This window comes from Sceloporus undulatus, chromosome 5 (assembly GCF_019175285.1).
Source record: "Sceloporus undulatus isolate JIND9_A2432 ecotype Alabama chromosome 5, SceUnd_v1.1, whole genome shotgun sequence".
NCBI lineage: Eukaryota > Metazoa > Chordata > Lepidosauria > Squamata > Phrynosomatidae > Sceloporus > Sceloporus undulatus.
In genome coordinates, this window is record NC_056526.1 from 17,172,712 (window position 1) to 17,191,613 (window position 18,902).

Below are 18,902 nucleotides of genomic sequence, written 5' to 3' on the forward strand. Positions count from 1 at the left end.
ATTATTATTATTATTATTATTATTATTATTATTATTATTATTATTATTATACTATATTGTACATGGATATAACAGCTAAAAGTTAGAAGTCACCTTTTCCTTCTTTTCTTCAGTTCTCCCTGAGGGAGGAAGGAGGGGGGAGGAGGAGGAGGAAGAGGAGGAGTGGAAGCCGGACTCTGAAGGAAACGAAACGAAAGGAGTCACAGGGACTCCCTCCCTCCCTCCCTCCTTCTCTCTCTCTCTCTCTCTCTCTCTCTCTGAGCTTGGCGTTCAAGATCCTTCCTCCTCCCTCCTCCCTCCCCCCTCCATTAAAGCCACGGAGTAGAGGGAAAAGACTGAGGAACTTTTGTTTTGTCTTTCCTCTGTTCCCTCGCCATGGTTTTAATGGAGGGGAGGGGGGAGGAAGGAGCTTGAACGCCCCAGGGCCTGATAGGGGGGGTTCCGACCCCCCAAACCCCCCCCCCCCCGCTTTACGATCCTTGCTGCAGCCGTGACAAGAAAGGCGTTGATCACTGTCTTCTAGTTGATATACTCTCTGACCTTGGGTTCTCAGACTCTTTTCTCGACTGGTTTAGATCTTACTTGTCTGGCAGATCTTTTGCAGTAGTTGCAGGTGGTCAGACTTCATCTCCTGTTCCCTTATCTGTTGGAGTTCCCCAGGGCTCTGTTCTGGGTCCCCTTCTGTTTTCTCTCTACACACTGTCCTTAGGAAAACTCATTAGCTCTTTTGGCTTTTCCTACCATCTGTATGCCGATGACACCCAGCTGTATCTTTCCGCCCCTGACCTTTCTCCAAGGCTTGAACAGCAAGTTTCATCTTGCCTCACAGCTGTCTCACAGTGGATGCGCCATCGGCGTTTGAAGCTCAACATGTCCAAGACGGAGCTTCTTGTCTTTCCTCCTAAGCCCACCCTTCAACACTCCTTTTCTGTCTCTGTGGACAACATTTCTATTCAACCAGTCCAGCAAGCCCGCAGTCTTGGTTTTATCTTTGACTCTTCTCTGTCGTGTATCCCTCAGATCCAGACCACAGCCAAGGCTTGTAGATTCTTTTTGTACAATATTGCCAAAATCCGACCATTTCTCTCCGCCTCTACTGCCAAGATCCTGGTCCATGCCCTAGTGGTCTCACGACTTGATTACTGTAATGTCCTCCTGGCCGGGCTTCCTCTTTCTCACCTCCGTCCTTTAATCTCTGTTCAGCATTCAGCTGCACGCATTATCACTTCCACCCACCGCTCTGACCACATCTCTCCTGTGTTGGCATCCCTTCACTGGCTCCCCCTCCCTTTCCGCATTCAGTATAAGCTCCTGCTGTCCACGTTTAAAGCCCTCCATGGACTGGCCCCTCTCTACTTATCAGACCTTATTTCTCCTCACCTTTCCACTCGGGCCCTCCGTTCTGGTAGTCAAGGTCTGCTGTCTCAACCCAGGATTTCCTCTGCCCCATCCCGGATTCGCCCCTTTTCACTCGCTGCCCCTCACTCCTGGAACCTTCTTCCCCCACAAGCAAGAGCCATCACTTCTTTAACCAGCTTCAAAACGGAGTTGAAAACCATCCTGTTCAGAGAAGCCTTCCCAGGCATTGCATAATTGTCGCTTACTATTTGATGTTCTTTTGGTGCCTGTTTATCAAACCATTTCCTGTATTGCTATGTACTGTAAATGCATTATCCTACTTGAGAGTATGTATTTTCCCTGGAAGAAGATTAACCTTCCATTTTGAAGCCAAGCCCTCCCTCCAGTCCATCTGCCTTGGTCCAGGCCTTGGAGGTAGAGAGGAACTGCTGGACTCTTACCCTTTCCCTCCACCACTCCCTTCTCCGTCTGTGTCATGTCTTTTTAGATTGTAAGCCCGAGGGCAGGGAATCGTCTAACTAAAAGATTGTATGTACAGCGCTGTGTAAATTTACAGCGCTTCATAAATAAAGGTTAATAATAATAATAATAATAATAATAATAATAATAATAATAATAAGGGACACACAGAGGAGAAGGACACTGACACCACATGACTTGCAATTGTGCAACTGCCCCAGGAGTGATGTTTTGCACCTGGAGACTTGCTTGCTTGCCAGGTCATGAAAAGGTTTCCTTTGTCAATAAAAAGGGATGGGTCAGGGACAGAGCAGCCACAGGTCAGAAGTGGCAGCATGTGATGCGTATGGCCAGTGCAATTTCTTTCTTATTGTAATTGCAGTTTAAAAGCCACATGTAGTACTATCTCTAGATTCCCAGATCTGAAATCATATTGAGTCTGGACCAGACCAGACAGAATCTGGCTTAGGCCTTAACTGCAAAACTAACTGCAAAACCAGACCAATTACCCAAATATAGCCAAGTTATTTTGGCACCAGCAGCTGAAAATCCTATTGGCATCTTTCCCCATTCCTGGCAGTAAAAAAGCAACAAGAATTAAAGAAGTATCTAGCAATTTTACAACCCAGATCTGATAGCTAACATGGTCATCGTACTCTACCTCATGGCCAAGCTGGCACTGAAAATGTGGGAGATTTGTTTCTGAAATCAGAATATATAGATCAAATAATGACTTCTCAGTACACCTTGGGACACTTTTCTGTTTTATGTTACACACTGCTGTTCAGAAGTAGTGAAATCACAAATATCGACACACTTCATTGGCAGCTAACATGCATCACTGTTAATGATTACAACTTTTGTAGCATTTTCATTTGGAATATTGACATCTTAAAAGCATTAGGGGACCCATAGGCCTCCTATAACATGCTAACTCTGAATGATTAACTCAGGGATGGTCTTTAGAGAGATACCTTCCATTCATTTAATAACATGGAAATATTGGTTATTTCAGTGTAGGACACTTGGGTGATCTTTTTCGATATGAAAATCTATATCTTATCTACAGTGATAGCAGAGTGCACTATTATGTACTCTGTGCCTCCTGCCCACACCCTCATTTTGCAACATTAAAAAAAACCCTCTTACACAATAAACCTCAGCATTCAACATTATTAAGATATGGTCAAACCTGCAAAAGTGGACTGTGCCCCAAAGAACAATAATTAGACCCTGCTAGAGTGCATCGTGGCTGGATGAGTTTTGGAGAGGAAGGGTAGAATTTCTGTTGAAAATTCAGAAACAGTGGTCCTTGGTTTTGAATTGGATTGAAAACTGGACCCCTTTTAAAATCAGGTTTATGCAACCCTGGCTGTGTGCTACGATTAGCTGCAGAGTAAGTGGCTTGAAATTCTATCTTCTTTTACGGTTGCGAAAGCAATGGGCAGGAGCCAGTGGGAAGCTAGTTGTGCGGTTAGATGAATTCTAGACTGAATTCTAGACTTAATGGTTTAGTTGGCAACATGTATTATTTCACTTCCTTCGAAATGTGGTAAACCAGACAGTTTTGTTGTGTTTAATGTCCAGCCCCCTTCATATCCTGCTGAGTAGACCATGGACATCTTCCACAAAGTTCTTCTGACCTAATAGTAGCACTTTAAAAGGCCATGTTTTCTGGTATTCATGCTCCAACGAGAGTCTTCAAACTTGACTTCTCCTGCAGACATGACTTTATAACAACACTGGGGTATAATATTAGTTAATCATTTATACTATCTATTTCTTGAAAAAACAGAACATTTCCAAATCTCCACATAGCTCCCAATAGGAGAGGCCTCCGCATGCATAAATGTTACATCAGTAAATGCCACTGACATGCTTACAACAGTGCAAGGGCAGACACTAGACATTATTTTTACCTGAGGTAGAGGAGAAGATTGTGCTCCTCCATCCTTCCACATCCTGGCAGCTAGATTATAGTTGTACATGGCAACATCCTGTGCCACACTTGAAAGCAGTAAGCTACTTTAGGAGGTGTGAGGCACCCACACGCTAGATGGAGACACACATGGTTCTGATCTGTAAGAAATGGAGTATTTCACTCTACCTAATTCAGCACTGAATTTGTGTGTTGTGGATTTGGAGCAGTCAGAGAAGATATAATTCAAGATATTGCTCTTGTTGGTTTACTGAAAGCCTTTTAACTGAGAGGAGTGACAGCACAGGAGCATTCTATTAATAGGGCTGTTCTGCTCTTTTTTGTAACCTTAATTAATCATTTTTACTCTTACTTAACAAATGTGGAATGTGAGACTGAACTCCCTCAACATTTTGGTTTAGTAAGGTTAGTCACATATCTTCATCTGCATTGTTCCCTGTGAGATCTTTGGGGCACTATCTCTCTCTGTCTATGTACACTGTTTTCAGAAGTGAACTGGTTATTAAATATATGGAGCAGGAAGTCTGGGAACTCACCAGATTCCCAATGGCTTGAATACTCATTGCTGCCGAACTAGAAAGCCAATTTTTCATAATTTTGGAAAGCACGCCAGCTAGCATCCTGTTAGTAAAATATAATGGTGTATGTCAGACTTAATATAATTGCAACTCATTTTTATGGTTATTTCATAGGTTAGAATCCAGCCGCACAAAGACCAAATCCCTCCCCATCAAAAAAATACTTGTGTTGTAAGCAGTGCACAGACACATGGCTGTTTCTGTGTTGTCCGAGAGCAGAGGGATGAGCAGGGAGATGTCCAGTAGCTGTTTCCTGTAGCTGGATGTGCTGTAGTAGACCTCTGCACAGACTTCTGTCAGTCTGTGCAAGCTCCCTGCAGATGACATCCTTGCAAAACATCCAGCTACAGCAAAATAGCTGGATGCATCCTTGCTTATCCCCAGTTCTTTAGCAATGTGGATATGGTAAATTGATGGGTAGCACTGGGAGATGTAATCACAAGGATATAGATATATGATACATATATGTCTCCCAATGCAAGATCTCGGACACTGATTTAAGGACGCACCGAATCATATAGAAGGGCCAGACCCATTCATTTGCTGCCTGAGGAAAAGGACAAATATGGTGCTTCCCTTCTCTCTTCTATGTACAACAGGTGACTCAGGTGGCAGTTTACTATTACTTCAACATTGTCAACAGAGTAACATTGTCAGTTACTCATCCCCAGCATGTAATTTAGAATCATAGTGCCTGGAACTCCATTTTGGGAGAAAGGAAGGCTATAAATACAATAAAGAAATTGTAACAGAAATTTCAGGAAACTTAAATATCTAGGATTGGCAGAGCAATAGAATTCGCAAGAGGACCTAGTAATTGAAAATCCATAAGTTTATTTCCAATTGTCGACAAAGGAAAACAATGAACTCAGTGGAATTCAAGTTCCAAAAAGCTGAGACCCCGAACAAGACAAAATGGCTCTTTTTATATTATTCAAGACAAAGAAGCTTCTTCAATACACCTGATTGGCTAATTACAATTTAAACATACAGAATTCTTACAATCAGAACAGAAATACATGCATACATTATAACTGCATCATCACTCCTTACCCCCTCCTGTAGGAATTCAATGGCTTTCCTCCTAACCTTGCTTCTGAATGTCCTTATCTCAGTAGTTTATGTTATGTCTTTTTTACTGGTGCCAGCTTCCATCTAGGTCAAGACGCACTCATTATTCCTTTGCTCTAGTTTTCCCTAAACTCCAAGCCTTTATTTCAAAAACCATCTCTCTGGCTGACAAAGGTGACTCCATCTTTCTATAGTTTTTTTATTTCAACAAGGAATTTCCACCACAAAATAAATAAGAATCATAATGTTGGGAGAGACCACAAGGGCCATCCAGTTCAACCCTCTGCCATGCAGGAATACACAAACAAACCCCTCCCAACAGATGGCTATCCAGCCTCTGCTTAAAAACATCCAAAGAAAGGAGACTACCACACTCTGAGGCAGCGTATGCCACTGTCAAACAGCTCTTACAGTCAGGAAAGGCTTCCTAATATTTAGATAGAATCTCTTTTCATGTAATTTGAATCCATTGCTCCGTGTCCTAATCACTGAAGCAGCAGAAAACAAACTTGCTCCATCTTATACTAGTGAATATCTTTGGGTAGAATTAGATCAATCAGTATCAAGACTGACCCAAATTTTTCTGCATCATGCAAAGTGGTCAAGAGGGCAATGGCTCAGTTTCACATACTGTCATGAATTCTCCACTGGAAGTAGGATAACATCATCCCCAACACCTAGGGGCAACAGGCTACTTCAAAAGGTGCAGACAGACATTTACTTATCTTCACCCATATAGAGATAACTGGGAGAAGTTTCTCTCACTCATTTTCTGAAAAATTACATGAATCAACATGGTCTTAGCAGGGTAGAGGTGGAAAAAAGAAGAAAGAAATTTCTAGGGAAATTTCCCTTGGTCTGAGAACATTGGAAGGAATTTATCTGCCATCCATCAGGGAAAGAATCAGTCCTTAAACCATTTCAACCACACATTGCAATGTGTTTATATATTTAACAATAACAACTGTTTTCCTGCACCCAAGAGACAGATGGAGAGTATTCTCAGTACGGCTGGTTAAACAGTGTGCTTGAAAGGAAGATTACTGAGCCAAACCTACATTATTATTGTTTTCCTTCCCAGTTTTGCTTGCTTCAAGGACATTGAATGAAGGAGCCTAAACAGCTGCTTGCATAGCGGGAATGTAATATTTCAGATCCCTCTCCTAACTTTGTTCAGGAGCAAGCTAAAGTGTCCCCACCTTTCAGCTGACATGTTTTGCTGCTTTTGTCGCACCCGTCTTGTCATTTGTTGTCTGGAGTGAAATCTTATGAGATAGTTTAGAGGCAGTATAAGGGGACTAGTTGATTTTCCGTGCTTCTGGTTTGGCCGTTGAAGTAAATTCTAGAACCAAAACTGCTTTGGCCATGTTAGATGAGGGATTCTGTGTTATAGCTATAAAAAAAAAAAACTTTTCCAAGTGCTAATGTACATTTAGCAACCATAGCATCCCCTCCCCTTCAATATTTCACAGATGAAAACCAGGACAAGTCTTGGCAAGTAATATCAGAGTATGGTCAAGATGGGGAAAGTTATTTATGAGGAAGAAGACACCAGCTAGAAGAGTCTGCTTTTGCTTTTGCCAAGATCTATTGGCAAGAACACGAGTCTACCCCCCTCCTCTCTCCCCACTGAGTTCAAACTGTTTTTGTACCTTTCTCCCCTCGAGTGCAAACTATTTTTGTACTTTGAACTCAGCTTGTAGCAACTGAAGTAAATCGAGGACAAATGGGGAAAGTGGGAGAAAGAGAGAGAAAATGGGACATTCTAAAAGCAGCTGAAAAGAATGGGATGGCAAAGGATTAATCAGGATTATTCCTGCCAAATCGGGACAGTTGGCAGATATGACTTCATGGTGGGGCAAATGACTAGGCTGATGCTTTCAGCCTCCCTTTGGTGTTTATATGTTTTTATGACTTAATATATATGTATATATAGGTTAAGGGCCTGAAAGTGGTTGCTACAGCCATCTCCATTGATGGGGTCAGTGTGGCTCTCTGCAGTTGCCCACCCCTGATTTAGAAGGAAAAACACCATATTCCCATCTCCCAGTTCAAGAACGCTTTTCTCACATAGCTGAATATGTTATTTTTAAAGTAGAGGAGATAAATGCAGGTAGCTTAAGAAATAACCCACTTCCAGCTTCTGAGTGGTTTGGCCAGTTATTCTAGCATAAAGACACAGAACGAAAAGAAATCATATGTTGATGATAGTACTAAATGAAGCACATAAACTATAACGGTTGAAAGTCAAAGCTGCACAGATCATTTCACTGTGGAATCTTATCTGCTGGCCAAGTTCAGGCATCATTGTTATTGTTATTTTTTGCCACTGTTGACTTTGACTTATGGTGACCTTATGAATGTAAGATTCCTAAACCAGATAGCTTGATACACACTTTTAATAACACTGAAGGATGGATGCAGGCTACTCTTTGGAGTTGTCTCAGAGTTGTTATTCTGAGCATTGTGGTAAAAAATAAAAGAGTAACTTTTCAAATCTCTGCTGTCAGATGTATGCTGATGGCACTAAGGGCTCATTTACACTGACCACAATACTCTGGGCTGTTCCTGGAGTATTCTGGCCCTGGGAATGCCCTGGATTACACACACACACACACACACACACTAGTCTATGGAGCAGCAGACAACAAGTTGAGGAGGGAGCAAGTTTGTTTTCTGCTGCTCCAGAGACTAGAACACGGAACAATGGATGCAAACTGCAGGAAAAGAGATTCAACATTAGGAGGAACTTCCTGAGAGTAAGGGCTGTTCAACAGTGGAACACACTCCCTCAGAATGTAGTGGAGTCTTCTTCCTTAGAGGTCTTTAAACAGAGGCTGGATGGCCATCTGTCAGGGATGCTTTGATTTAGATTTCCTGCATGGCAGGGAGTTGGACTGGATGGCCCTTGCAGTCTCTTCCAACTCTATGATTCTATGATTCTATCTCTGCACTCCACAGCAATGCCGGGTGACTATCTACACCCACATCTCACTTTACTGCCTGGTGCCGCTGCTGGTGGTGCAAGTTGCTGCTTCTGAGGTCAGAAACAAGGTGCCCAGTGTTGATCACACAGCTGAGCACCTCTCAGAGGGAGCAACTTGTAGGCAGCCAACTGGTGTTGCTGTGGAGTGCTCCAGATTTTCCTGCAAAATCTGGAGCAAAAGGTGAGATTTTTTTAAGGGACAAAAAAGGTGGAACTGGTCTCATGTCGTGAACACAATCTGACTTGATTCAAGGATATGGTCCTGTGTCATGCAGACATGTTGTTGTGATAGTGGGGTGAACCTGGCTTAATTGCCCCATATAGATACACCCTCAGATTTACATTGGTGAATTTAACTGGATTCTTCTTTAATGTTCTTTTCATTTGTACAGTGGGCTCTCCATTATTATTATTATTATTATTATTATTATTATTATTATTATTATGTTTATGTTTATGTTTATGTATATCCTGCCTTCCTCCCAGTACAGGGACTCAAGGCGGCATAGGCTTGCCATCTGCGGATCTCAGCCCTGTTGTTCTCATTGGTGGTGCATGCAGTTGCATGCACATCGCACTGTCAATGGGGACAATGAGACTTGAGGTCCCTTGTTTTTTCTTATCCATGAGGGGGTGGGGTGTTCTGGAATGGATCCTCCACAAGTACGAATGTAAGACTGTGCTCCTGCTTCGTTTTCCTGTCCCCCCTACCATCTTTCCAATGCATCTATCTACAAAACATTTTTGTATATGTCTTACTCTCGCTCAGACACAATATTTATTTATTTCATTTGTATGCCACCTTTCTCACAGAAAGGGACCCAGAAGGCAGCTCATAAGATAAAAGCATTTTAAAAACATTACAGTATTTTTTTTTAAAAAAGCACAGTTAAAATCATCCAATTAAAATAATTTGAAATTAAAATTAAAAACATATAAAAAATCAAAACATAATTAAAACATATACCCCATATAAAACCACCCTGTGACTATTATTATTATTAAAAAGCCTGCCTAAATAAAAACATTTTTGCTTGCCAGGAAAAGGCAGGCAAGGAGGGGGCCAGTTTAGTATCTTGTGGAAGGGAATTCCAGAGGTTGAGTGCAGCCACCGAGAAGGCTTCAGACCAGTTTCTAGTAGACAAACATGTCAATAAAAATATCCTATTTTGAAAGTGCAAAGGTTTTGGTGTGTGTGTGCAAGGGGAAGGATTAGGTGCATTGGCAGTTAAGATGCAATACTAGAAAGATGATGAATATGCTGTCTGAAGGCCACTACAACAGAGGCTTGTGTACTAGGTGCATTTGGGCTTATTTCTAAGCAGTCATCTTTAAATTTGGGATCTTCAGTGACTTAGGAACACATGCTGACTGTCCAAGGGCTCACTGAACCCAAACATGGCTATCTGAAATTAGGTTGACTTTAAACCCCTCTCATTCTCACAGTTTTGGAAAGTATTACCCTCACTATGGCTTAACATTGTGGCCCTGGAGTCATGGTGTCATAGGGGCCACAAAGGATGTCTGTTCCAGTTCTCTGCCATGCAGAAATACACAATTAAATCACTTCTGAAATATGGTCATCCAACCTCTGCTTTAAAATCTCCAAAGGAGACTTCATCATCCCCCTATTCCACTGTTAAACAGCTCTTAAACAGTAAAGATGTTTTTCCTGATGTTTAGGTGGAATCTCTTTTTTTGAAATTTGAAGCCATTGTTTCATGCTCTACTACATGGAGCAACAGAAAACATACTCGCTCCATCTTTTATATGGCATCCCTTCAGAAATATTAAAGATGGCTATCATGTCACCTTTTGGTCTTCTCTTCTGAAAGCTTAATGCACTCAGCTTTTTAAACCATCCCACATAGACCTTGAGGTGGGGGAGGTTTAGATCTGGCCACTGCCCCATACCCCTTTTCTGAGCCCTTTTTAATATAGTCTGCCAGCAGATGTTACCCAAATGAGTAGTTCTGGTGGCAAATTGCTCTGTTGGCAAGCCATGATACAAACAGCAGAAAGCTTGCCTAATCCTAACCCTCTATGTTTGGTGCATATTTGAGTTAGGATTGTTCTGCTGCTCTTGACTGATGATATTAACATTCGCTTAAAGCTTGCAAGCAAGGGTAAGATACATTGTTGATTAGACATAAATTTTCTACAAGTTTGTCCCTTTTGGGGTGAAAAGTTATGTGCCATGCTGTACACTGATGGATTGCTGCTCACTAGACTAGTCTGATGATGATGGTCTGCCACAATAACTAGGTGTGTCTAAAACATGTCATCATGACGGATTAGATATGGTTCAAGACACACTATCCCTCTCCCTTCCTTCCCTGATACAAACAAGATTGTTATGTACAGCTTGTCTTTGACATACAAATGTGACCATAGTGATGGTTGACTGATTATAATTAACAGTTCCTACTATACTTTGCTGTAATTTATTTTCTTATTTACATATGTATACCACCTTTCTTCTACTGAGTTCAAGGTAATATACATGACTTTGTGTGTTGTGTGCCTTCATGTCATTTCCGACTTTTGACACTCTAAGATGAACCTATAATGGGGTTTTCTTGGCAAGATTTAGTCAAAGTTTGCCATTGCCTTCCTCTGATGCTGAGAAGGTGACTTGCCCAAGGTCACCTAGTGGGTTTCCATTGCCAAGCTGGGAATCAAACCCTAGTCTCCATAGTCATAGTCCAACACTTAAACCACTATGCCACGCTGGCTCCATACATCATCATCATCATCATCATCATCATCATCATCATCATCATCATTTTTACCCCGCTCTTCAGCCAAAAAGCTATCATGACTTTTCTCCCTCCTAATTTATTCACAAAGCAGCCAAGAAGAGTAAGGCAGACTGATGGAGAGTAAAAAGTCCTGAGATCACACCAGGGAGTTGAATCTGGAGCTCCCAAGTCCAAGTCTGTTACCAATATACCATATTGATTCTTCCATGGTCAAGGAAGCTTAACTGTCTTTTGGTGTGATTCTTAATGAGCAGACCATGTATAAATCATAATCAGAAACCAAGGTTTGACATGGCATTCAAGCCATGAGTTTTGCCTTGTTTTTGCAATTCTTGAGTTGATTAGTCAGTAACTGTCATTGTAGACAGCTCTAAACCATGTTATGCCCATATGAGGACTGAAAATTTTGTGGCCTCCATGATAGACACAGGCCACTAAAGCCATATTTCTCAAGTGTGAAATTCTATCATAAAAATTGGCCCCAAACTGGAGAGTCATGTCTTCCTGGAATATCGATGGGGTGCACTTATATCATTAAATGCTATTTCAGTCCCATTCCTTCTATTTGGTACCCAAATTAACTTTTTAAAAGAAAAATGGAAGTGACTGCCAAGTCACTTGTACTATGATAAAAGGGTGAGGGTGAGAACTCCAAAGTTTGTAGGGTTAGACACTGGATTTTCCATAGTTACCCATCCCTGATCAACTGGAAGCTCACACCAAACTTTGGGTCATAAAATATGAGTAGGGCAAACCATGGTTGGGTATGCTATCAGAGCCAACATGACATAAGATTTCCAACCTGCAAGACACTTGTGCTTTAAATAGGACACTAATTTTACAAACATGATTCCAAAAGAAACACATAAGCAAACACGTAATACAAGAGCAAAACTAACCATTGCAGGAAGCTCTGTTGGCTGCTTTTCGCAAATAGCTTTAGCTTTACCTTTTCAGCTCCTGACATCAGGAAGGCAGGAATAACCATGGCAGAAATCAAGTCTAGGATGTTGCTTTATTATCTGTAATGGTCTTCTTTTAAGAACAGCAAGCATCCTCCTCAGCAGTGAAACAAGGCTTTATCTATGGAAACCAGGCTTCTGAGTTCGGATCATCCTTTCCAAATCTTGTCAGCAAATTGTCTCCAGAATATATGTCAACAGAGAGTACCTAATGCAGTTAGAGAAAAGGAAGAGTCTTTTTCTCTATCTCCAATCCAAAACCTGTCCCAATTGCTTTTTGTAGAGAGGCAGGATATAAATAAATTTTATTAATTAATTAATTATTACTATTGCTTCTGGAAGCATAACATCAAAACGGGGGAGGGGGGCAGGAAAACTCACATTTCCCTCTTCCTTTTCAGAAGAGAATGTTGTCTTGTCAGTTTGCAGAGCTCTATGATCTGTCACCTTTCCCCCTTTGTCCTCAGCTTACTACATTTTTTCCAAGCTGAAGTTAAGAGCAAAAGTAGTTGGAGAGGGGAGGGGAGGGCAGAGTCTTCCCCTTCCCAATAGGCTCAGGCAAAAACAAACTGCTGCAGCCCCATCTATCTTGTGTGTTCTTTCTCATAAATAACTTTTTGCATCTTGACCACTCTGGTGTTGCTTGATCACATATACCCAGTTTTCAGCTCTGTTCAAAGTGCCACAAAACACTCTCTGTGTCTGTGTATGTGCCTTCAAATCACCTATTGACTTATGGTGACCCCATGAATTTCATTGGGATTCTTATTAAAGAAGTATTCAGAGGTAATTTTGCCTACAGCATGTGATACTTGTTTGTAGTGAGAGTAAAATGTGGGTTAGAGGACTGTAGAAAGGTATATAAAGTTGAGATATAAATGTGATGTATAAATTAACTGTGCTTCCAAATGGCCCTAGTTTGCCTTTCCCAGGGGCTGGAAGGTATATATAAATATCCAAAGTCTAGCCAGGCCTCAGACCTCAGCCATTTAGGCTGCAATGCCTCACAAGGCATTTCACAGTGCGGTTGATTTTGGGAAATGCACAACCTGGATATTGAAAATCCACACTCTTTCAACCCATACTTGGCAAGGCTAACTTTGAAAATCAAAGCAGTTAAAATAAAATCAAAAAAATCAAATGAATGCTGTGATCAACCCAGTGGAGAAAACATGGTGAAGCAAGAGGTTGTTTATTTAGACGTAAAAACCCCAAGATTCTCATCATGTATCCCTTAGAAACAGAATAACATTTTTACTGGATGGCGGACCCTGGCAAAGATTCAAAGTTAAAGGCCAACAAAAATAAACACTAATATTAATCCACCAAGAACTTAATCTTCACCATAGAACATTTCTCTACCTAGCAAGGTTATTTGGTGTGGTTCCAGCTATCTGCCGATGCTCCTTAGTGTCAGTAACACATGTTTTGAAGACCCCCCAGAATCAAATAACAAATCACCAATGCAAGATAAAATAAAATGTCCCTTTACATTTGCCAGAGGAAGAAGTATTTCAGGTTAAATCACTTTCCCGGAAAATGTGGAAATGGAACTTGAGAGGGAGGGTATTTTAAGCATAGCTTCATGACAGTGCAGAGAGACTCCAGTTTCTGCAAATGTGCAAAATGTGCTGAGGGTGAAAATTATGAATAAAAGTGAAAGTGTTTGGTAGAAAATGTATTTTTTCACATGACTTCTAAACTGGGTTGTGATTTTTTTATTGCATCCTCTGGGGAAACATTTCCCAGCTTTCCATGTGTCAGGGACAGTGTGGGGTGGGAAAGGGAAAGGAAAAAGCTCCAACTCCTCCAAACATTTATTCTCCCAGTCATTAATAATTCAATCGTTTCATTCATAGAACATCAATTAAAGAAATATCTGGGGTGGAAAGAGGGAGTGTCAAATCTTTTTCTGGTTTGGGTTAAATATCGGGTTTCAGTGCTCATCTTTTCTTCATGTCAAGCATTATGAGTTGCTGATATTTAGTTAATAGCCTAAGGAATTGTGAGGCTCAGTGACATCTCTTGAAGTTCCATAAATTGATTATGCATTGAATCAAAATGTTTGCCCATCCTGAAGCTATTGCCTTTCCACATCAATAGTCAACCCTGTTCTTTAGTATTTATGACAGTGAAGGACTGAGTCACTATATTCCATTCTTTCCAAGTACAAGGGCTCTCCAACCAAAAGTTTGGCTAGTAGAACAGAGGAATGTTCCTCTCGGTGCCTCTTGCTCGAAGTAATAGATCTCAACCTCCTCTCTGATGTCTTTCAGTGACACCAAATGAGCAGACAGTGAGGGTTAAAGCTGATGGCTCAGTAGTACTGCTGGTGGTTGTAGTCTGGGGTTTAGGGAACGTAAGAGACCCAGAGGTTTCCATCCTGTCTTACAGAATGCCTGACTCTGTCCTGCTTGTTCTCAGTTTGAGCTGTTCTTGCACTGCCAGTCTCTTCTTCCCCAGCCACCTACAGAAATAACTTACTTCACTTCTCCATTAACCTTTGGCGGTGGCATTAGGGGATGCCAGTGTGACTGCCAACCCATCACAGTTGCCCGTTGCTGTTTTAGAGCCTGTTTGATTAACATAAGAGAACGAACGTTAAATTGAAACATTACCTTCCATCATTAGGTTGTGTTGAGATACATTCTAAAGTTCAGCCTTAGTTTTTTTAGAGCTGGACCAACTAGACAGCTCTGTCAGGTCATCACTGAGCATCCACTGCTGCTAGAGCACCTATGCCTCACACAGTTTCCTTCTCCCCCCTCTCCCATCCATGACACTCCTTCTGTTCCTTCCTCTGCTTCCTTCTCCTTTGCTGTACCATCATTTGTAAGGAGATTTTTCCTGTCTGCCCAAAGCATACTTCAATGTTGCAGACAGTGGGAGAAAGGAGCTCAGCCAGCCTGATGTTGTTGTGTGTGTTTGTTCATTAATCTGGAGCTATCCATGGTTATTTTAATGCCTGAAACTCTTTTCAGCTTGGGTCTGTGGGCCTTATTGTGTGAGAAAAGAAAGCTGAAACAGAGCCAGAGAGAAGCAGCTTTTTCCATGCCTCTACACATGATATCATAGCACTTTATAGAATCATAGAGTTGGAAGAAACCCCTGCCATGCAGGAACTCTCAATCAAAGCACCCCTGACAGATGGTCATCCAGCAGAGACTCCACCACACTCTGAGGCAGCATATTCCACAGTGAAACAGCTCTTAATGTCAGGAAGCTCTTCTTAATGTTTGAATCCATTGCTCCAGGTCTTATTCTCTGGAACAATTTACTTCCATTCTTCGATAGGGAGACAATCATAATAGTATGGCTTTTGCCAAATAGATTTTTCCAGTTCAACCAAAAGCATGCTTTTCCAATCATCTCCCTCAGGAAGAGAATGGAAGTGTTATGACGGCATGCAGGGAGAAATAGAGTAAACTGCTATTCTCCCACTTCTTCGACTTTCTTTTCTGATGCGATCAGGCTGGGTTTCAATTAGGCAAGGGGCTGTGGATCACATTTCAGAAATCAGTGGGGCAACAAGCATGGAGAAGGGCCAAAGCAAAGTAGGTGGGGCCAAATGTAAAATTTACATATTTGCCATTATAGAAAATCTTCCTTTCCTGTCTGTAAACCATAGTGCTTTCTCCATGACAAATTTTATCAGTCTGCACACCAGAACTCCTATCCCATGCAAGCCCTACTGGTACACAAACCAGAATTCTTGTTTAACATGAAACCTCTCTGAGTTGTAACCTAGAACTCTGCAATGCCTGTAAACCATTGCAGTGCAAAACTTTGTTAGACTTCAAATAGTTCCTTTTTTTCTAATCACTAGTGTAAGCCAAGGTCAGAACAACCTCTGCGGACTGGTTGGGAAACCATGGAAAGCTGAGTTAGGCTGATAAGCCTCAGATATTCCCCTGTCCTGTGTTAATGGATAGCAGTCAAGTCACTTTTTGCTTATATCCATTGCTGGGGGAATGAACTTAGCAAAACTTTCAGAGAATGTAGTGTCAACCGAAGAAAGCATGGGGCATGATAACTAGCCTGCAAGTTGCTTCTTCAAGGCTCTTCAAGGCTCTTGTTCCACCTCAACTGGGTTCACTAGTGGACTACTTGCTTATCTTTTCTATCTGTTCAGCATTACTTAATAGGAATTGGTTTTCTTTGAGAGATCATACCAGTAGAGATTATTATTTCCACACTATCTTGTCACATTACTGTTTAAACAAACTTGATTATCTCATAAAGCTTGTTTCAACAATACCCAGATACAGAAAAAAGAAAGCAAATAAGGCCCACTAAGGGGAAGAATCTGGTTTAATGCCGCAGAAATGTCAAAGCCAAAGGCACAGAGGCTGGGAGAATTTCAAATACCCCTTGCTAATCTCCTGATGAAATTGACAAGGACATTCTGACCATCCTGAAGCCGCCACTCAGATGCATCCCATTTTCTGTGTGCCAGCTACGTGCGGGAAATATTTCAAGTCACAGAAATAAACCTCCCTTGAGAGGGTCAAGAAGCTGGCTTGGTAATTGGTTTTGAGGAAGTCAATGAGAACAACTTTGTTCCAGTGAGCATTCAGAGACACTTAAATCCCCTTACGCCCCTCACATTTACCAGAGATCTTATTGGAATTAATGCTGCTATGGATTGAAACTCTTATTTATTTTACTGTTATTATTTATGGCATCCTTTTAATAGAAATCTAAGTAGTTAGAAGAAATGTCAGTAGGTAAGGCAAGCATACTGGAAGTGTTCAATACTCCAGAGCTGTCCTTATTCAGACTGCATATTTAAAGCAGCCCCCTGAACACCCAGTTAGCATTTGGATGCTTGACATGGAATTTCAAATCTCTGTTCAGTCATGTGAATGAGCTCTGGCATGATGTTTTTTGTGGGTTTTTCAGGCTATGTGGCCATGTTCTAGAAGAGTTTATTCCTGACTTTTATTCCCGACAGGATGCTTTGTCATGTCTTAGACACTTCTTTATGATAAGTCAAATCATTGGTCCATCTAGCCATATTTGGAAATGGGGCCTATGGGCTACAAGGCAGTCTTTGCCCTGGGCTTATACTCCAGAGTCCATGACTCTGGAGACCAGGGTTTGAATCTCTGCTCAGCCGTGGAAACCATCTGCTTGACCTTGGTCAAGTCACACTCTCAGCTTCAGAGAAAGACATTTGCAATCCAGACAATTTCTACCAAGAAAAACCCACGATAGGTTTGCCTTAGGGTTTTCAGAAGTCAGAAAAAACTTGAATAACTCAACAACAAATTTATCAGCTTTGTTTTCTCCTACATTTAATTTCTTTTAGAAATGTAAATTGCCTTTTATCTTGCATATAGATATAAAGGTATTTTGGAAGGTTCTTATCAGGAAATGACCACTCTCTCTTCTGAATAGTTCTATGACTCGAAACTGGATTTAGATTGGACTCTGTACTTTTGCAAATAGAAGATGCTTTCCAATAAAGCATCAGTCTCTGTAAAGTAGGGCACATGGACAACCTATGTTCAAAAGCCACCAAGATGTTCAAATAGTGCTGTCTAACATACACACACACACACACACACACACACACACACACACACAGATCAATATATGTGCAAATAATGCCTTTCCTCATCCCATATCAGTAGGGAGGGCATCCTTCCCCAAGACAATACCATATCTCTAAATGCCTGTCATATACATCCATATGAATGCTTTGTCATAATCCCAAGCTTAGTATATCCAAATTTGAACTTTATCACCTTTCTATCCAAACTAGGGTTGTCAGATTTCAGGGTGTGGCCTTGAGTTTTTAGTTTTTGAAGATCATTTCCAAGGTGCAAATTCTTCCGTTTTGGCAGGCAGAGCTCAGGGCAGGGAGAAAGGTCTGTGTCCAGATCTCTAGCTCAGCAAGTAGAACAGGAGCTTGATACAATTTCCAAGACCTGATTTGTTGATGCTTTAAATATGCAGTCTGAATAAGGACAGCTCTGGAGTACTTAGAAAGACTCTCCAGGAAGCCTATGCATTTACTGAGTTAGCATCCCCATTCCCTCCCCACTCATTGTGGTACCTCCACTCTGCTTTGCATCCACTTACTAGAAGCAAGTGGGCTAAATTAAATCTTACTCATCCTCAGAGCTTGGGCTAATCCTGAACCGATCCTAAACCAAACCCTCCATTCTTTTTTCCAGTCTTCCTATCTACCAAAAATGCCAGAGTGCTCACTGTTGATCAAATACAATATCTTGGTTCTCTCTCTCTCTCTCTCTCTCTCTCTCACACACACACACACACACACACACACACCCCATGTCCACGTCTCCATCTACATTGTTTATACAGAGTTTACAGCACTGATGTCCTTTCTGGCAAAACCTATGGCTCATATCATCAACATGCCTTGATTCCTGAAACCACCTTCTTTCTCTTTACCCAAAATGGAGAGAGGACAGGAAAGGAAGTGCCTTCCTGAATCAGTGGGATGATAGAGAAGCTGGGACAAGGACCCAGAAATGTGGCTATCCACAGACACAAGCCAAAAGCTGTGTAATTCTTTGATTGCTGCATCTCAGAAAAAAATGCCATAGAGCTGGAAAGGTGCAGAAAAGGCTCACCAAAATGACCAAGGTGCTAGAACTATTCTTTTAAGTGGAAAGCATCTATGTTTCCATGTTAGTCCACTGTAGCATAAAGAGATATGAAGGAATCCAGTAGCATTTTTGAGAATGACAGAAAGACATATCTAGGAAAAGGTTAATTGATTCTAGTTAGCTACGGTTGTTTAGTTAAGAAAAG

The 18,902-nt window shown here is 41.4% G+C and overlaps 1 protein-coding gene and 1 long non-coding RNA gene across 2 annotated transcripts in view; one reads left to right on the forward strand and one right to left on the reverse strand.

The window, feature by feature from the left end:
- The window catches only part of LOC121930616, a 3,518-nt gene extending 3,381 nt beyond the window's left edge, over nt 1-137 (reverse strand). Inside the window, exon 1 of the long non-coding RNA XR_006103975.1 lies at nt 94-137. This is a non-coding gene — a long non-coding RNA (uncharacterized LOC121930616). The remainder of the gene's footprint in view (nt 1-93) is intronic.
- Nucleotides 1-18,902, forward strand: part of RERG (RAS like estrogen regulated growth inhibitor) — a 152,250-nt gene that overhangs the window by 47,501 nt on the left and 85,847 nt on the right. The gene's annotated exons all lie outside the window — the stretch shown is intronic.